Below are 18,911 nucleotides of genomic sequence, written 5' to 3' on the forward strand. Positions count from 1 at the left end.
TTTGATGTAGAAAATTGTTTTTCTTTGAGCACGAAAGAAGAGAAGGTGCAGAGTCGAGATACCGGTGAATTATGGCATAGAATATTGGGCCATTTACAACATGGAGCCTTGAATATCATGCAGTGTTTTTCTATAGGACTTCCCAAGGGTGCACTAGAGCACCAAGACACACGCAAAGGGTGTACATTAGGGAAGTACACCAAAGCCACCTTTCATGATAAGGACAATCGAGCACAAGTGATCCTTGAAAGAGTTCACTCAAATGTGTGTGGACCATTCTTGACATCCTCCACATCCAAGCACAGTTATTATGTGATATTTGTAGATGATTTCTCACGTAATTGTTAGATATTATTCATGCAGAATAAACACCAGACATTCTCAATTTTTTTTGAATTTAAAGCACTTATTGAGAAAGACACATGAAGGAAAGTGAAGGCTCTCAAGAGCAATAACGGTGGAGAATATGTGTCAAATGAGTTTAAGAACTTTTGTGCATCAGAAGGCATTCGATGGGAGTTAATAGCACCCCATAACCCATAGCAGAATGGGGGTGGCTGAAAGGAAGAGCATAAGTATTGTTCGAGTTGCATAGGCAATGTTACATGATCAGGACCTACTGTTACATAGTATTTTGTCATACCTCCTATTCACTTCCCGTACCATATCCTGAAGTGCCAAAACATTGACTACTGTGCAACATATCCATCATGATATACATACCAAAGCCTCCATGAAGAATCAAAGGAAAACTTCCCTGAGTCCATTATGGAGAAGGTTGCCTAAAAACCTAATTTTTGGTATCAGTGAGTTTTACTCCACTGCGTGCCCATGTTGATGGTGGTTTTCTCAATTATACACTCGTGCTTCCAACGTGGGTTTTCGTAGGAAAACCCGTGCTGCCAACACGGGTTTTCGTAGGAAAACTTGTGCTGCCAAAATGGGTTTTCATAGGAAAACCCATGTTGAACCTCTTCTGGCAGGTTTTCCCAAACTAGAAGAGAATCTTCACTCACTAGAACCTTCGGGAACAATGAGTTGGATATTGGTTGTTGTTGATATGGTCGAGCTCTCTCATTTGGGCCCCTTGATATTATCATCATGGGCTTTCCCCTTGATATGTGGACCTTCCTCACTCTTTTTTGGATCCCTAACTCCCTCTCCCTTCCTATAAATTCACTACCTTCCATTCCCAAATGGTTGGTTATTAGTTGTTGCATCCCTATGTTGAGATTATGCTTACATGCTACCCATTCTAGCTTGGAGAAGGAGTGCTTGAAAATCCTTTTCTTGGACTTGGACATCCACCAAAAGGACGTCTTCAATATCAAGGCATAGGTTGTATGCTTCTAGCTTATTAATATATACATTTGATGTTCACTTTCCATAATTGTGTACATGTTTATGCTATTATCTTAATGTTCCTTAATATGTTAAGTAGTTTATGTTTGATGTATGCCATATATGCTCTCGTATCTTGTATAGTACTTCAATCTTCCTTGCAGGTACCCAGCTATGAAGAACAACTAAGGAGTAAGGCCTGGAGCGAAATATTCAAAGCCACCTCTAAGGATCAAGTTATTAGCACCAAAACGAGGTAGGTTTCCCCTTCCTTCTTTATTTGTCGAACATAAGCTAGGAATGGGTATGTGAGTTTGTTTAGTTTGTTTCTAGACTCACTCATTGGGCTAGAGTGATCGTCTCTGTCCACAGAGGGGATTTTCATTCACAAAAAAATGGTGACTCCACTGGGGAAGCTATAGCTTGTTCATCCTCCTTTCTCAATTGATCTCTTGATCATTTTGACCGACCATCGTGTTCTTAGTTAGTTTGGGTTGGCATAGGTCTGCACAATCACTGGTTTCTATCTTAGAGTGCTGAGTCTAGATGTGTTTGTGAAATTCTTTTAAGTGTTTGCCTCATTCCTCATCCAGTGCACTTTTTGATATGACAATTGTGTTGCCAATGCGTTTTTTATTAAAATAGTCGCGTTGACCCCCTGTTTTGCCTTCATGCTTTAGGGAGCATATGTTACATGGTATTTTTTCATACCTCTTCTTCACTTCTCGTACCATATCCAGAAGTGCCAAAACATTGACTACTCTGCAGCATATCCATCATGATATACAGACTAAAGCCTCTTTGAAGAATCAAATGAAAACTATCGTGAAGCCATTCTAGAGAAGGTTGCCTAAAAACCTAATTTTTGGCATCAGTATGTTTTGCTCCACTACCTGCCAATGTTGATGGTAGGTTTCTCATTTATACACTCACACTGCCAGCGTAGGTTTTCATAGGAAAACCCGCATTGAACCTTTTCTGGCATGTTTTCCCAAATTGGAGGAGAATCTTTGCTCACTATAACCTTCGGGAACAACGAGATGGATATTGGTTGTTGTTGATATGGTCGAGCTCTCTCATTTGGACCTTCCTCCCTCTTTCGTGGATCCCTAACTCCCTCTCCCTTCCTATAAATTCACTCCCTTCCATTCCCAAATGGTTAGTCATTGATTGTTGCATCCCTATGCTGAGATTATGCTTACATGCTACCATCCTAGCTTGGAGAATGAGTGCTTGAAGAATCTTTCCTTGGACTTGGACTGATCCGAATCGGATCCATAAATGACTATCATAGAACCATGACTAAAACAGGTCGAATAAATCTCGAATGAAACCCAAAACAACAATCAAAAACACCCTGAACCAGTGGCCATGGCAGCTGGCGCGGAACGACGAGGACCTCGATGAAAGAGCGCTGACCGAGGCTCATGGAGACTGCACAGGAGGTCGATGAAGCCCCTGGGAGCCTCGGAATGGGAAAAGGAACTGATTTTCAATGCACGTTGCAAACAAGGCTGAAATGGTAGGGATTAAGCACTCGTTCACATTGGGAGCCAGAGGACCATGGGCAGAAAAGTGGAAAAGCACCATCGTACGAAGGTGGGACCCACACCCTGGAAACCGACGATTTGATCGGGGCACCCTTGAACGGTAAGTGGTTTTGGAGAAAATAGAGCGAGCACCCTCAGCGATCGATGCGTGGCAAAGGATGAGAGAGAAAAACCACCGCGATCGCGCGTTATCGATCGAGCAAGTCAACCATGCTCGATGTGCGCATGACGTTGGATCTGGAGGAGCCCAGATCAGACAGGTGAGATTGCGCCCGATAGACAGAGTGGAATTGACAGGGGATTAAGCTGTGATTTAAGAAGATTTGGAATTCGTTGACCGCCACAGTGGAGAAAGCAACGAATTGATGAACAGGCTGGCGCTGTCCCAATGAGGACACGTGGCTACTTCTCGAGTGATCATGCTGACGCTGAACAGGGAATTCCAAGCACACAAGCGACAAGCGAATCGACGCAGGCGGGAGAGGAACCGAACAGGCCTGGAGGCTGAATGTTAAAGCCATGAATAGAGACAGTGAACAGGATTCAAACGAGAGAGATCGAAGAGTCCAAGCAACCAAGAAAGATAGTGAACAGTGAACCCTGAGAGGAGGACTGAGCACAAAGAGAAGTAAAGCCAAGCAGAGGAGACAGAGGGTCGAGCTGACCACAGGTAGCATCGAGCACCAAAGATCTTGAAGAATCAAGCCTTCCCATAGGGGAATCTGTCCGGATTGAGCATCACAGTTGGCTCTTCCCACTGTAGATCGAGGGTCACAGAGCTGGTAGGAAGAACAAGAGTCTGTGTACTCCAAGTGGCTTGGGGAATCCAAGAACCACCCTGCCAAGCAAACTTTGCTTCAGGGGAACTCATGTTGAGTCCCTGCATTATAATTTCTCTGCTGAAAGACATAATAAAACAAGGCCAACACTGAAGCTGGACTGGAGACGTAGCCCTGGAGAATAGGGTGAACTCCTTATTAAAATTTGCTTGTGTCTTTGTGTTTCTTACTGCATTTCTCTGCTGTTTTTCCATTCAAAATGTCTATGTATTGGCAATCTGATCAATCCGTTGTTTCAATAACATAGAACACACACCAGCACATGAGTCTGTAATACCTTTTGTTTAATAAATCTTAACTGAGGTCACTCATAGGGTGATTATCAGATCAAGTGGTATCAGAGCTCTAGGCTGTAAGGTTAGACAAGCTTGTGTTGGTTTAGTTGTGAATGATCACTAGATCAAAGCTCAAATTAGGAGAAGGAGAATTGGTGGAGACTAATCCTAAAATTGTAAGAATCTATTCTCGAAAGATAATGGCAGAAGAAGGTTCTATAGGGTCAGACTCTCAATTCCTAGAAAGTTTCCTAGCTATAAATTCCATGGTGGAAGAAATGTATAGGGACTTTAGAAAGCAAAAGGGTGAAGATTCATCAGGCTTTAAGCAAGATAAAGAAGAAGATGAGTCTCATTCCCATGACCACTCCAAAGGAAATGGGAAAGAAGAAAGCTTCCCTACACCTCCTAGTAGCCCTGTGCATAATAAGAAAGCATCGTTGATTAAGTTAGATGTTAAATTTGATTTGCCTATATATGATGGAGAGTTGAATGCTGAGAAGTTGGACAATTGGATAAGACAAATTGATGTGTATTGCAAAGGAAAAATTATAGATTTAGACAAGAGTAAGATTCAGCTAGCAAGCCTTCGCCTAGGGGGCACTGCCTTGGTTTGGTGGGAAGGCAAAACCCAAGCTGATGCGAAGAAGCATGGTAAGACCATCTCTATCTGGAGTGACTTTGTTTCAGCCATCAGAAACCAGTTCTATCCATTGGACTACATGCAACAAGCCATGATGAGTTGGCAAACTCTTCGGCAGTTGAAAGGGCAAAGTGTACAAGGGTATACTCAAGAGTTCAGAAAGAGAGCATTGATGTTGGGTATTTCATTAGACTCACCAGAAACTCTTTTGAAGTACATTGGGGGTCTACACAGCTACATGAGGCACACTATCCTCATGTTTAATCCCACTAGTATAGATGAGGTATCTGTACAAGCTACTCATCTAGAATCAAGAGGAAAGAATGGAAATCCAAAAGTTGGGGGACCATCCCAACCCACTGTAAGCAAGAGCAAGGAGAAAAGAAAGCAGAAATGGAAAGCAAGGAAGGCTAACACTGCACAGAAAGGCAAAGCCTCATACACCCACTATAAAAAGGAGGGGCATGATGATGAGCACCGTTGGATTCTGCATCCAAAGTTGAGACCTAAGAAGTCCGAGGGCAAGAAGAAGACGACTGCTGCAACTATTTAGAAGGATTTGGGGTCAGACTCGGGAGATGAAACAATCATTGCAGCCACAGGTATGAAAGGTTATATGCTTTAGAGAATGCTAAAATCAAGAGGCAGGTGCAGGAGTTGCTCGAGAAAGGGTTCATTAGGCCTAGCACATCACCATGTGGGTCACCAATCGTTTTGGTGAGAAAGAAAGATGGCTCGTGGAGAATGTGCATTGATTACCGAGCACTGAATAAAATAACGATAAAAAATCGTTACCCCCTTCCTCGCATATATGATATTTTATATCAATTGAAGGAAGCTGTTTATTTCACCAAGCTAGATTTGCACAGTGGATACCATCAAGTCAGAGTTGCAGAGTAAGATGCATGGAAGACTGCTTTCAAAACAAAGTAGGGATTTTTATGAATGGTTGGTTATGCCTTTTGGCTTGACCAATGCCCCTGCTACTTTCATGACATTAATGAAAGATGTACTCAGGCCTTTTCTTGATAATTTTTTTATTGTGTATCTGGATGACATTATGATTTTTAGTAAAACGTGGGAAGAACATTTAAAGCATGTTAAGCAGAAATTAGATGTTTTTAAAAGAGAAAAACTTTATGTTAAACTCTCCAAATGTGAATTTGGCAAAACCTCTCTAAATTATTTGGGTCATATAGTAGATGGAGGTGAATTGAAAATAGATCCCTCTAAAGTGGCAATCATTGTAAACTGGCCTAATCCCAAGTCTGCTACAGAAGTGAGAAGCTTGTTAGGAGCAGCACAGTATTGGAGGAAGTTCATTTCAAATTTCTCCTCAATTAAAGCTCCCTTACATGCTTTGACAGGATTGAACAAGGTGTTTCAGTGGGGAGGCAAACAGCAGAAAGCCTTCGACACCTTGAAAGAAAAAATTAGTACAACACCCGTACTAGCACTGCCAGATCTACAAAGACCATTTGAGATCCAAACTGATGCCAGTGACTATGCCATGGGAGCAGTGTTGACACAGCACGGTAAATCCATATTTTATCATTCTGAGACTTTTAATCCCAAATTTGAGCTAATTTGTGGTCTTAAATTAACACAATTATTCCTTATCAATCCGGTTGTTTATGCTTTGAGGCAAGTTCACTATATGTGAAGATCAGATATAATCAAACCTTGAAAGATAAGTTATTCAAAAGCTAAATGTAGTACATCTATAACTCTAATTCAATCAACTTAAAAAGAGAGAAATATTGAAAGGGTTCTTGACCTCAAGAAGTCCACCTTCACCTCAATTATCACTTAATGAATCAGAGATTGAAACCAAAAGCTTAAGATGGATAAATTATTAATGAAAGAAGCTCTTAACTTAAGAGACACATAAGATATTCCATCATAATTCATTCATCTCAATATCCAAATCTTAATGAAAATAAAACTACTTGCATGCAAACAAAAGAAACTAGTTTTGATTCATCATTTTAGCAGAAGGGATGCCCAACTTGAACACCTGTTTTTCCAACTCAATAAAGTGAATAAGCTATTAACTAATGAAATCAATCACTATGCATGAACCGTAAAGCAAACTTAAATAAAGCTTTGAAAAACTAGTGCTACAATCAACCAGATTACAAGGAAATGAAACTAGTTAACAAGGAAGTGTACTTAGCTTGGAATGGGGGCCCTCCACCCTTGCCTTGCACACTTTGAGAGGCGATATCAGAAGCTTAAATCAGTCACACATCCATAGCATTGAACAGCAAAATAATAATAACACAAGTCTTCAAATTAACTCCCCAATCCAAAGATGTCACAACATAAAAGTATATCACAAAATCAATACCTAAGCCATCAAAGTTTTGGCTTTAAATAAGAAGTCTCATGAACAAACTGATCTATATTCACTCAAACAAACCCATCTACTCTCATCCACCTATCTAAGTCGAATTCATTATCCCCATCCCAAGAAATATGACCATTCCTATGAAATCTCAAAACTGCCCTATTTCTATGGGATTCCTGCATGACTAGTCATGGTTGACTAGCACCAAATGGGCCTAATAAAGCTTGTTCTGTTCGAACTAAGCATTGCTGGCTTAGTCCTAGTTCCCAAGCTGTCCATCCATGCATTTCATTCGTGCCAAAGTGTCCTGCAACCATATCAACCATAGAGCTATTACGGGAATTTCTGAATCTGCCAATTTTGCACTAAAAACCAAATTTTCATAAAAACTTTAGAAATTGAAAAATTAAAATTAAATACCTGAATGGATATCAAATATACATCAAAATGGGATAAATGAAGGGAAAATGGATGGAAAATAGATGCATAAGTAAGTTTCTTTGAGCAAAAATAAGACCAAAACTAAGGCCCAACATCTCTCCCTTGCTTATCATCAAGCATGTCCCCATGCTTGCTTGCTCCTCTTTGACCTTCGCCTTTCTGTAGTAGATGCTGTACCTGTAGATGCTTCCTGTTGTGCTGCCCTAGCCAAACAATCCAGACCTGTATCATGTCTTTCCCTAAACAATGCTGCCTTGACCTTTTGTTTTTCATATTTTGCCTGACACATGTTCTTTTCCTTCAGCCATTTAAATGCTTTCTTAGAAAGTAGATCATTTTTCCTTTTAGCCTCCCCAATTCTTCATTCAATTTCTCATTTGCCTTAACCAATTTATCATTATCTTTCTTATTTGCCTTGTTTTCTTCTTTTAATTGCTTCTCTAAGATTTTGCTAATTTTTACCAAAATTCAAATGGTTGTTTACTGTGTATATTTAACCAGGAAAACTGTGTAGTGCACATGCATATGGCTCTCGGCCTCATCAAAACTTTTGCAAAAACTGCTCTCGGCTGTCTCATAAAAACTTAAAAACTCTCGGCCTCAAAACACAGATAAAAAAAAATAATAGCGCATTTAAGTTGGATTTTAATGGCTCGGCAATCAATCTTTCTTTGGCAATCAAAAATTTCACAAGGCATTATTCATTCAATCATCAGGAATTTCAATCCCCTGTTTTGGTGCAAATGAAAACAACAGTGCGCAGCAAGGGTTATGGACGCATGTCATTTCATAGCAATTTGACTGTTTGTTTTAATGTTTAAAACGACGCACAAGCAAACAAGGTGTGACAACAACAAACCGCAGTGCGCATTCTACAACAGTTCACATCTTAATTACCACTCACCACCATTCAACATAACATGCCATAGCAATTTAAGTTTTGTGCCTCCTCTGTTCATAGATTTCATTGTTAACACGGCACGCCATAACAACTAACAATGTAAACTTTGAAACGATAACTGATACTGTTACCCGTTTCGTAGAGATAGCAAAAAAGTGACCTGATTTTGAAAAGGGGTGATGCAGAACAAACATGTTTTTTTTAGAGCATAGTTTTTGGCACTTTAATTTTTTTATGTACATTACGTTTTAGAATCGTAGTGATTTTCATGCTGATTTAAAAAAGTGAGTATTCTGCATCACCCCCTTTTTTAAAAGACCTGTTTTTTGGCTTTAAATTTTCTAATGTATAAAATGTAAATAATTATTTTGTAAATTTGATCATTGTTGAAGTGGTCGTTTTCTTCACATTTTCTTGTTTTTTATTTTAATTTTAACTTTTTTTTTAGTGAGGTTTTTATTATTTTGCATTTTTAAATTAGGAGGTCGATATTTAGAATTTTCGATATTCTACATATTTATACATCCTTAATTAATTTTTCAATCCACATGAAATAATTGTTTCTAAAAAACAATATTTTTTAACAATGGACATAAAAATAACCATTTTTAACATAAATATAACTAAAAAACTACACGTTTTGATAATTTTTTGCTAGAATTGACATGTCAAAATCGAAATTTTTATATGATAATTTTAACTAAAAATGGTTAAATAATAGCTTTTTTTATGAATTTCATGTCAAAAAAATAATAATAATCACTTTTTTTTTCAAAAAATAATGATTAACTTAAAAATCAATGCGAAAATCACATATTACAGATATTGAACATATAATAACCCTAATTGAGTGTTTCTTCTTCTCATAAAATGTCAAAGTCAAAACATTGCAAAGCTTGATTTACAAGCATAACTTAAATTTAATCAACAATGTCATGTAATCCAAACTCTTCGTCCTCTAGAGTTTCATCATTGCCTTCTTCTTTTTGTTTCCTTTTGCTCATTTTCCTCTTCTAATGGGTCTTTGATGTCTGCGAATCTCGCACACAACCCCCGGCGCCCCAACCCTCTCAACCCCCCCCTCCACCTGCCCGGGCGCCCTCACCCGCCCCCCCAACCGACACCCCACCCTGCCCCGGCGCCCTCACCCACCGTCACCCGCCCCCCACCCCGGCCCGGGCACCCTGCCAACCCCCCCCCCCCCCGCCCGGGAGCCCACACAACCCCACGCGCCCCAACCCTCTCAACCCCCCCCAGCTCGGGCGCCCTCACCCGCCCCCCTAACCGCCCCCCCACCCGGCCCCGGCGCCCTCACTCGCCCCCCGGCCCGGGCGCCCTCACCCACCCTCACCCGCTCCCCCACCCGGCCCGGGCACCCTCACCCGCCCAGCCCGCGCGGCCTCACCCGCCCCCCTGCCCGGCGCCCTCACACGCCCGCCCTCACCTGGCGCCCTGCCGGGTGCCCTCATCTGCCTGCCCACCTGGCGCCCTCACCTGCCCCCACCGCCCGCCCGCCAGGCCCAGGCGTCCTCATCCACCCGGCGCCCTCACCCGTGATTCCGGGAATCGCCTGCCTTCTGCCAGGCGGGGGCGCGGGCCACCTGGGTGGTGCGGCCGAGGCAGGCGCCACCCGGGTGGCCCGCGCCCCCGCCCGTCAGGCGGCAGGGCGATTACCGGAATCGCCCTGCTGCTTGCCGGGTCGGGGCAGGGGCCGCCCGGGTGGCGCGGACGAGGCAGGGTGGGTGAGGGCGCCACGGGGGGGGAGGGCGGGTCAGGGCGCCTGAGCAGGGGGGTGGGCGGGTCAGGACACCGAGCAGGTGAGGTGGGTGAGGCCGCCGGGCGAGCGGGCAGCCGGGGCGCCCGGGCGGGTGAGGCGGGTGAGGGCGTCGGGCGGGCGGGCGAGGGCGCCTGGGCGGGTGAGGCGGGTGAGGGAGACGGGGCGGGCGGGTGAGGGCGCCGGGGCGGGTGAGGTGGGTGAGGGCGCCGGGCGGGCGGGTGAGGGTGCCGGGGCGGGCGGGCGGGTGAGGCTGGTGAGGGCACCGGGCGGGCGGGTGTGGTGGGTAAGGGCGCCGGGCGAGGGCAGGCGGGCGAGGGCGCCGGGGGCGAGGGCGGGCGGGCGAGGACGGGCGGGCGAGGGCGCCGGGTGGGCGAGGGCGGGTGAGGCGGGTGAGGGTGCCGGGCGGGCGGGCGGGCGAGGGTGCCTGGGCGGGTGAGGCGGGTGAGGGTGCCTGGCGGGCGGGCGAGGGCGGGCGGGCGGGCGGGCAAGGGCGCCCGGGCGGGTGAGGGCGATTCCGGGAATCGCCCGGGCGGGTGAGGACGATTCCGGGAATCGCCCGGGCGGGTGAGGGTGAGCGAGGGCGCCGGGCGGGCGAGGGCGGGCAAGGGCGGGCGGGCGAGGGCGGGCAAGGGCGGGCGAGGCGGGTGAAGGTGCCGGGCGGGCGGGCGGGCGAGGGCGCGATTCCGGGAATCGCCCGGGCGGGTGAGGGCGGGCGAGGGCGGGTGGGCGAGGGCGCCGGGCGGGTGAGGCGGGTGAGGGTGCCTGGCGGGCGGGCGGGCGGGCGAGGGCGCCTGGGCTGGTGAGGCGGGTGAGGGTGCCGGGCGGGCGGGCGAGGGCGCCCGGGCGGGTGAGGACGATTCCGGGAATCGCCCAGGCGGTAGGGCAATTCCGGGAATCGCCCGGGCGCCCTCACCCGCCCTCGCCTGCCCGCCCGCCGGACGCCCTCGCCCGCCCGCCCGACACCCTCACCTGCCTCACCCGCCTGGGCGCCCTTGCCCGCCCGGCGCCCTCACCCGCCCGGGCGGGCGGGCGGGTGAGAGCGATTTCGAGAATCGCCTGGGCGGCAGGGCAATTCTGGGAATCGCCCGGGTGCCCTCACCCGCCCGCCCGCCCCGCGCCCTCGCCCACCCGGCGCCCTCACCCGCCTCACCCGCCCGGGCGCCCTAACCCGCCCGCCCGGCACGCTCACCGCCTCACCCGCCTGGGCGCCCTTGCCCGTCTGGCGCCCTCACCCGCCCGGGCGCCCTCTCCCGCCCGCCCGCCCGGCGCCCTCACCTGCCTCACCCGCCCTGGCACCCTCGCCCGCCTGCCCGCTCGGCGCCCTCACCCACCCACCCCGCCCGGGTGCCCTCACCCACCCGCTCGGGCGATTCCCGGAATCGCCCTGCCGCCTGTCGGGCGGGTGGCGCCTGCCTCGGTCGCGCCACCCTGGCGGCCCACGCCGCCGCCCCCGCCCGGCAGGCGGCAGGGGCGTAGGCGGCCCGGGTGGCGCGGCAGAGGCAGGCGTCACCCGGGCGGCCCGCGCTACCGCACGGTAGGCGGCAGGGCGATTCTCGGAATCGCCCTGCCGCTTGCCGGGTGGGGGCGTGGCCGAGGCAGGGTGGGTGAGGGTGCCCAGGGGGGCCGGCGGGTCAGGGCGCCCGTGCGGGCGGGCGGGCGGGCGGGTGAGGGCGCCGGGGCAGGCGGGCGAGGGCGCCCGGGCGGGCGAGGGCGCCCGGGCGGGCGAGTGAGGCTGGTGAGGGCGCCGGGCGGGCGGGTGTGGTGGGTAAGGGCGCTGAGCTGGCGGGCGAGGGCGGGCGGGCGAGGGCGTCAGGCGGGCGGGCGGGCGAGGGCGGGTGAGGCGGGCGAGGGCGTTGGGCGGGCGGGTGGGTGAGGGCGCCCGGGCGATTCCCAGAATCGCCCTGCCGCCCGGGCGATTCCCGGAATCGCCCTCACCCGCCCGGGCGCCCTCACCCGCCCGCCCGCCCGGTGCCCTCGCCCGCCCGGCGCCCTCACCCGCCTCACTCGCCCGGGCGCCTTCACCCGCCCGCCCTCCCGACACCCTCACCCGCCCGCCCAACACCCTCACCCGGCTCACCCGCCTGGGCACCCTTGCCCGCCCGGCGCCCTCACCTGCCCGGGCGGGCGGGCGGGTGAGGGCGATTCCGGGAATCACCCGGGCGCCCTCACCCGCCCGCCCACCCGGCGCCCTCGCCTGCCCGGCGCCCTCACTTGCCTCACCCGCCCGAGCGCCCTCGCCCGCCCGCCCGGCACCCCCACTGTCACGCCCCCAATCTTTTTTTCTTTTATTGGGCGGGGTGCGGCACCACCGAACGCCCACTCTTGACCGAATGCACGTTTATGGACTACGCCTTAACCATAAAACACTTAACTTTATTTCTTAAAGTGCATTAAACATCCATCAATAATTATAATCGTTCATCAACATTCATAACCGATAATAATCATATGATAAAACTGCAACAATAATAACAATCACACCAATGTAATATGGGAGGGGCAACTCCCAAACGAGTTCGCCCAACCAATTATATTATGAACTGTTTTCAAAAGTTATACAATCAGTGCGTCGGGCTTAACCACGGCCAGCACTTAGCCAAATACAAAGAATGGGCCAACGCCCTTACAATCGTGCACCTGCACTTATGGCGGAGCGTGCTCACCCGAGCCACGACTCCCCAACTCAGCCTGCGCACCTTAACGCACTACCCGTTACCCCAAACTGTTGTAAATGTGACCTGCGCACAAGTCTGAATCACCGTGTGCCAAACCGCAGCCAACTCGACCTGCGCACCACGCTGTACCACCGTGCCAAACCGCACCAACCCGGCCTGCTAGAATACCGTGTAATACTTCGCACCGCCTACACCAACAGTTCGGTAAAGCTTCGCACCTTCTCTTGCTGCGCAAGAGATGTGCGCATTAACCAGCGCCTTTACCTTATGCGAATGTAGGAAGATCGAACTCCAAGACTTGCTTCCTTCTTGTTCGAATGAGCCTTCTACTTATAGCCATCTCATCTCATTTGTTGAGGGGCGCTATCTTACAAGCCGACCCCAAAGAGAATACGTTCGAAGCCCCTTTTTATTTTATGGGCAGGTCGGCCCTTGCCTAAGGCAAGGTCGACCTCTGCCCCTTATAAACTTTCGCAACTCTTTCGCATTCTCTCATGTATAATTCGTAGTGCCTCCTTGAACGCCGCCTTGCTGTTCCTTTCGCTCGCATGGCTGTTCGTGCTGCACCTTGTTCGTTGTCGTGCCTCGCCCGTTGCTGTATAGAGGGGCACCCGCCCGGGTCGCCCTTCGCTCGCCTACATTCACACGCCCAACTACTGCCCTGTCCATGTTCAGCTCGTGCCCATGTTCCAACTCGCATCCATGCTCTGCTCGTCCATGTCCAGCTCGTCCATGTTCCGTTCGCGTCTACGCCCAGCTCGTCCATGTCCGGGTGTGAGTCGCCCTTGGGTCGCCCGCCCGTTTGGTGCGGGTCGCCCTCGGGTCGACTCACCGGTTCGCTCACCCGAGCCTTAACCGCATCTGTTTGCTGGTCCGGGTAGCCACACCCGTGTACAGTCCGCCCGCGGCTCGTCTCACCCGCCCGCAGCTCTTCCTGTTCACTGGTTTCCGCCTGCCCGAATCTGCTTCCTGTTCATGTCGTGCACGAGTCGTGTGCCCGGGGTGCCCGCCCGTCGTGCACGGGTCGCCCGCGGGTCGCTCACCCGGGTCGCCCGCCCGTCCAACACTTCTTCGTGCGCCTGTTTTCCCGTTGGGTGATTGCGCCCGCGCCCGTCTCGTCGCCCTGTCTGCTGTTTCACCCAAATGCAATCTTGCTCACCCGCCCGCCGGGTCACCGTGCATGGTTCGCCCAGCCCGGTTCGCCCGCGGGTCATGCCTCTGTCGTGCAGAACTGTCATGCACGCCTTGCCCGATCTGCGAGGGCGTTACATTCTCCTCCACCCGAAGATGTTGTCGTCCCGACAACACATCAACCGCCACCATGGCTGATATCTACTATGATATAGGCTCCCTTATACAAGGCAACCATCAACCCATATAAAATCTGCCTCCACCAAGTTTGCTCCATGTGCCCATGCACATAAACAAGTGCCAATCGCATGTCAACACTTCACGGTCCCATGCCCAGGTCTATGGAAACCCCATCTTTCTGCAGCATGACCTCATACCTGCTCAATAACCATGTGAGGGCTCACTGCCTTGAGCAGTCAACAATGAGCCCATCTTCTTTGTCCTCTAAGAAGATGTGCGGGGAGATCCTGGGGGCTCTCCCTTATCAACCAGCTCCACCTCTTTATCAGGACCCTTATCCCTCATCCTTTGTCGACATGTCTCCCGATCTTCCTTCTGGATACTCGGCTCTTCATCAATGTCGTTCCCCACTTCCTCTAGTCTTCTTGGCAAGTCCAAGTCACTATCCGAAAGTGTTTCAACAACCAAGGGTTGTTTCACAAGCTTTGCATCATCAGTAAGCAACCGCTTGTCCTCCTTATGACCAGGCCTCATCATACCAATGGTTGGAACACCAATGGGTATGTCTTCCTAACCATCATAAATAAAAAGCTTCCTTAAATGTGGTACGATCATGACCTCATATTGCTTTATGAACTCCATCCCCAATACGGCCTCATAATCGTCAATTCTTACTATGGTAAAGTCCACCTTCCTGGTCCACGCACCAAGAGTAGTTTCTACTTTTTCAGCCATACCAAAAATGTTCGTCGGAAGAGAATTAACTGCCTTCATTTGTGCCTTTATAGGTACAACTTTCAGTCCAAGTCTCCTTGCAGTACTTCTACTCATGAAATTATGCGAAGCCCCGCTATCGATCATAGCAAGAACATCAGCTTCACCGAGCTTCATCTGAACGTACTCCAACCCATGTCTTTCCGAATCTCTCCCTTCGTCTTCCACTTCAATTCCTACCTTGGAGGTAGCACTTAGGTCTGCCTCGTTTGTAGCCTCATCGTGAAGTTCATCGGCGGAAGAGATTTCTATTACCAAATCTTCTTCAACTTGTGAGATTTTCTCCTTGATTCCTTCTTTTTGTTTCTCTCTAAGCTTGATTTCTTCTTTCAAGACTTCGAGATGTCTTTCAAGGACCAAGCAATCCCTCTTTTTCTTGTTCATCGCATGTCTTATCCTCAGTTCTTTGAATTCTGCTTCTATTAAGATTCCTTCATGTGTAAGTCGAAGGGCTTCGTCCTCATCTAGGTTCGAAGCTCCTTTTTCCACCAAGGCACGAAGAGCGCACTTCGTTTCTGACAACCTCTTGCCACAACCCATGTACTCCTGCCTTAACTTCTCTGTTTCCTCAAGTACTTCCTTCTCGAATTCTTCCATAGTTGCATAACCCAATTGTTCCAATAGAGACATTTTACTGGATCCCCTGCTTTAGAACAGGCAGATTCACCTTCAATTTCAACCGAGACAACCTTGTCCAAGTTTCAAATGTTTCAACACCAGCTCTTCGACCGAGCTCTGATACCACCTGTCACGCCCCCAATCTTTTTTTCTTTTATTGGGCGGGGTGCGGCACCACCGAACGCCCACTCTTGACCGAATGCACGTTTATGGACTACGCCTTAATCATAAAACACTTAACTTTATTTCTTAAAGTGCATTAAACATCCATCAGTAATTATAATCGTTCATCAACATTCATAACTGATAATAATCATATGATAAAACTGCAACAATAATAACAATCACACCAATGTAATATGGGAGGGGCAACTCCCAAACGAGTTCGCCCAACCAATTATATTATGAACTGTTTTCAAAAGTTATACAATCAGTGCGCCGGGCTTAACCACGGCCAGCATTTATCCAAATACAAAGAATGGGCCAACGCCCTTACAATCGTGCACCTGCACATATGGCGGAGCGTGCTCACCCGAGCCACGACTCCCCAACTCAGCCTGCGCACCTTAACGCACTACCCGTTACCCCAAACTGCTATAAATGCGACCTACGCACAAGTCTGAATCACCGTGTGCCAAACCGCAGCCAACTCGACCTGCGCACCACGCTGTACCACCGTACCAAACCGCACCAACCCGGCCTGCTAGAATACCGTGTAATACTTCGCACCGCCTACACCAACAGTTCGGTAAAGCTTCGCACCTTCTCTTGTTGCGCAAGAGATGTGCACATTAACCAACGCCTTTACCTTATGCGAATGTAGGAAGATCGAACTCCACGACTTGCTTCCTTCTTGTTTGAATGAGCCTTCTACTTATAGCCATCTCATCTCATTTGTTAAGGGGCACTATCTTACAAGCCGACCCCAAAGAGAATACGTTCGAAGCCCCTTTTTATTTTATGGGCAGGTCGGCCCTTGCCTAAGGCAAGGTCGACCTCTGCCCCTTATAAACTTTCGCAACTCTTTCGCATTCTCTCATGTATAATTCGTAGTGCCTTCTTGAACGCCGCCTTGCTGTTCCTTTTGCTCGCATGGCTGTTCATGCTGCACCTTGTTCCCTGTCGTGCCTCGCCCGTTGCTGTATAGAGGGGCGCCCGCCTGGGTCGCCCTTCGCTCACCTACGTTCACACGCCCAACTACTGCCCCGTCCATGTTCAGCTCGTGCCCATGTTCCAACTCGCGTCCATGCTCTGCTCGTCCATGTCCAGCTCGTCCATGTTCCGTTCGCGTCTACGCCCAGCTCGTCCATGTCCAGCTCGTCCATGTCCGGGTGTGAGTCGCCCTTGGGTCGCCCGCCCATTTGGTGCGGGTCGCGCTCGAGTCGACTCGCCGGTTCGCTCACCCGAGCCTTAACCGCATCTGTTCGCTGGTCCGGGTAGCCACACCTGTGTACAGTCCGCTCGCGGCTCGTCTCACCCGCCCGCAACTCTTCCTGTTCACCGGTTTCCGCCTGCCTGAATCTGCTTCCTGTTCATGTCGTGCACGGGTCGTGCGCCCGGGGCGCCCACCCGTCGTGCACGGGTCGCCCGCGGGTCGCTCACCCGGGTCGCCCGCCCGTCCAACACTTCTTCGTGCGCCTGTTTGCCCGTTGGGTGAGTGCGCCCGCGCCCAACTCGTCGCCCTGTCCGCTGTTTCACCCAACCGCAATCTTGCTCACCCGCCCGCCGGGTCACCGTGCACGGGTCGCCCAGCCTGGTTCGCCCGCGGGTCATGCCTCCGTCGTGCAGAACTGTCGGCTGCCCGATCTGCCAGGGCGTTACACCCACCGCCTCACCCGCCTGGGCGCCCTTGCCCGCCCGGCGCTCTCACCCGCCCGGGCGCCTCTCCCACCCGCCCGCCCGGCGCCCTCACCCGCCTCACCAGCCCGCCTGCCCGCCGCCCTCACCCACCCACCCCGCCCGCCCCCGCCCTGGTGCCCTCACCCACCCGCCCGGGCGATTCCCGGAATCGCCCTGCCGCCTGCCGGGCGAGTGGCGCCTGACTCGGTCGCGCCACCCGTGCGGCCCGCGCCCCCGCCCGGCAGGCGGCAAGGTGATTCCGGGAATCGCCCTGCCGCCTGCCGGGCGGGGGCGCAGGCGGCCCGGGTGGCGCGGTGGAGGCAGGCGTCACCTGGGCGGCACGCGCTACCGCCCGGTAGGCGGAAGGGCAATTCTCGGAATCGCCCTGCCACTTGCCGGGTGGGGGCGCGGCCGAGGCAGGGTGGGTGAGGGTGCCCGGGGGGGCCGGCGTGTCAGGGCACCCGTGCGGGGGGGCAGGCGGGTCAGGGCACCGGGCGGGCGGGTGGGTGAGGGCGCCGAGGCAGGCGGGTGAGGCTGGTGAGGGCGCCGGGCGGGCGGGTGTGGCGGGTAAGGGCGCTGGGCGGGCGGGCGAGGGCGGGCGGACGAGGGCGTCCGGCGGCCGGGTGGGTGAGGCGGGTGAGGGCGCCGGGCGGGCGGGCGGGCGAGGGCGCCCGGGCGGGTGAGGCGGGTGAGGGTGCCGGGCGGGCGGGCGAGGGCGCCCGGGCGGGTGAGGCGGGTGAGGGCGCCGGGCAGGCGAGGGCGCCGGGCGGGAGGGCGAGTGAGGGCGCCCGGGCGATTCCGGGAATCGCCCTCACCCGCCCGGGCGCCCTCACCCGCCCGCCCGCCCGGTGCCCTCGCCCGCCCTGCGCCCTCACCCGCCTCACCCGCCCGCCCTCCCCGACGCCCTCGCCCGCCCGCCCGACACCCTCACCCGGCTCACCCGCCTGGGTGCCCTTGCCCGCCCGGCGCCCTCACCCGCCCGGGCGGGCGGGCGGGTGAGGGCGATTCCGGGAATCGCCCGGGCGCCCTCACCCGCCCGCCCGGCCGGCGCCCTCACCCGCCCGGCGCCCTCACCCGCCTCACCCGCCCGGGCGCCCTCGCCCGCCCGCCCGCCCGACGCCCTCGCCCGCCCGCCCGGCACTGTAACGCCCTGGAGTCTCGGGCAGGCGTGCACGACGACGAGTTGAGGTGCGACCAGGCGAAACATCCTTCACACGGAGATGACGAGCCAAGAGTTGAGGTGCGGACACCCGAGCTAGCGGTGCGGTCACCCAAGCTGGCGGTTAGGCGTGGAAAACCATGGTTCGGTGCGATGGACAAGACGAACGGGCGAGCTGTGCGGAAGAACAGTGCGACGAGATATATGGAGACACATTGGCCGAGATGTGGCCAAGTGTTGAACGATATATGGAGAAGCACGATAATAGAGCTCATATATGTAATGGTATGAGCGCACATGATAATCGATATGGCTGAACGCACATATGAATATGTGCGTGGTTTGCTATAATATGTGTGATCTTATAATGGAGGACGGCCATAAAGCAAGAGCGCATATTATGTAAAAATGGACACAT

Source organism: Pinus tabuliformis, chromosome 5_2 (genome assembly GCF_031772625.1).
Source record: "Pinus tabuliformis cultivar Carrire ecotype Pingquan chromosome 5_2, CPIR1, whole genome shotgun sequence".
NCBI classification, from domain to species: domain Eukaryota; kingdom Viridiplantae; phylum Streptophyta; class Pinopsida; order Pinales; family Pinaceae; genus Pinus; species Pinus tabuliformis.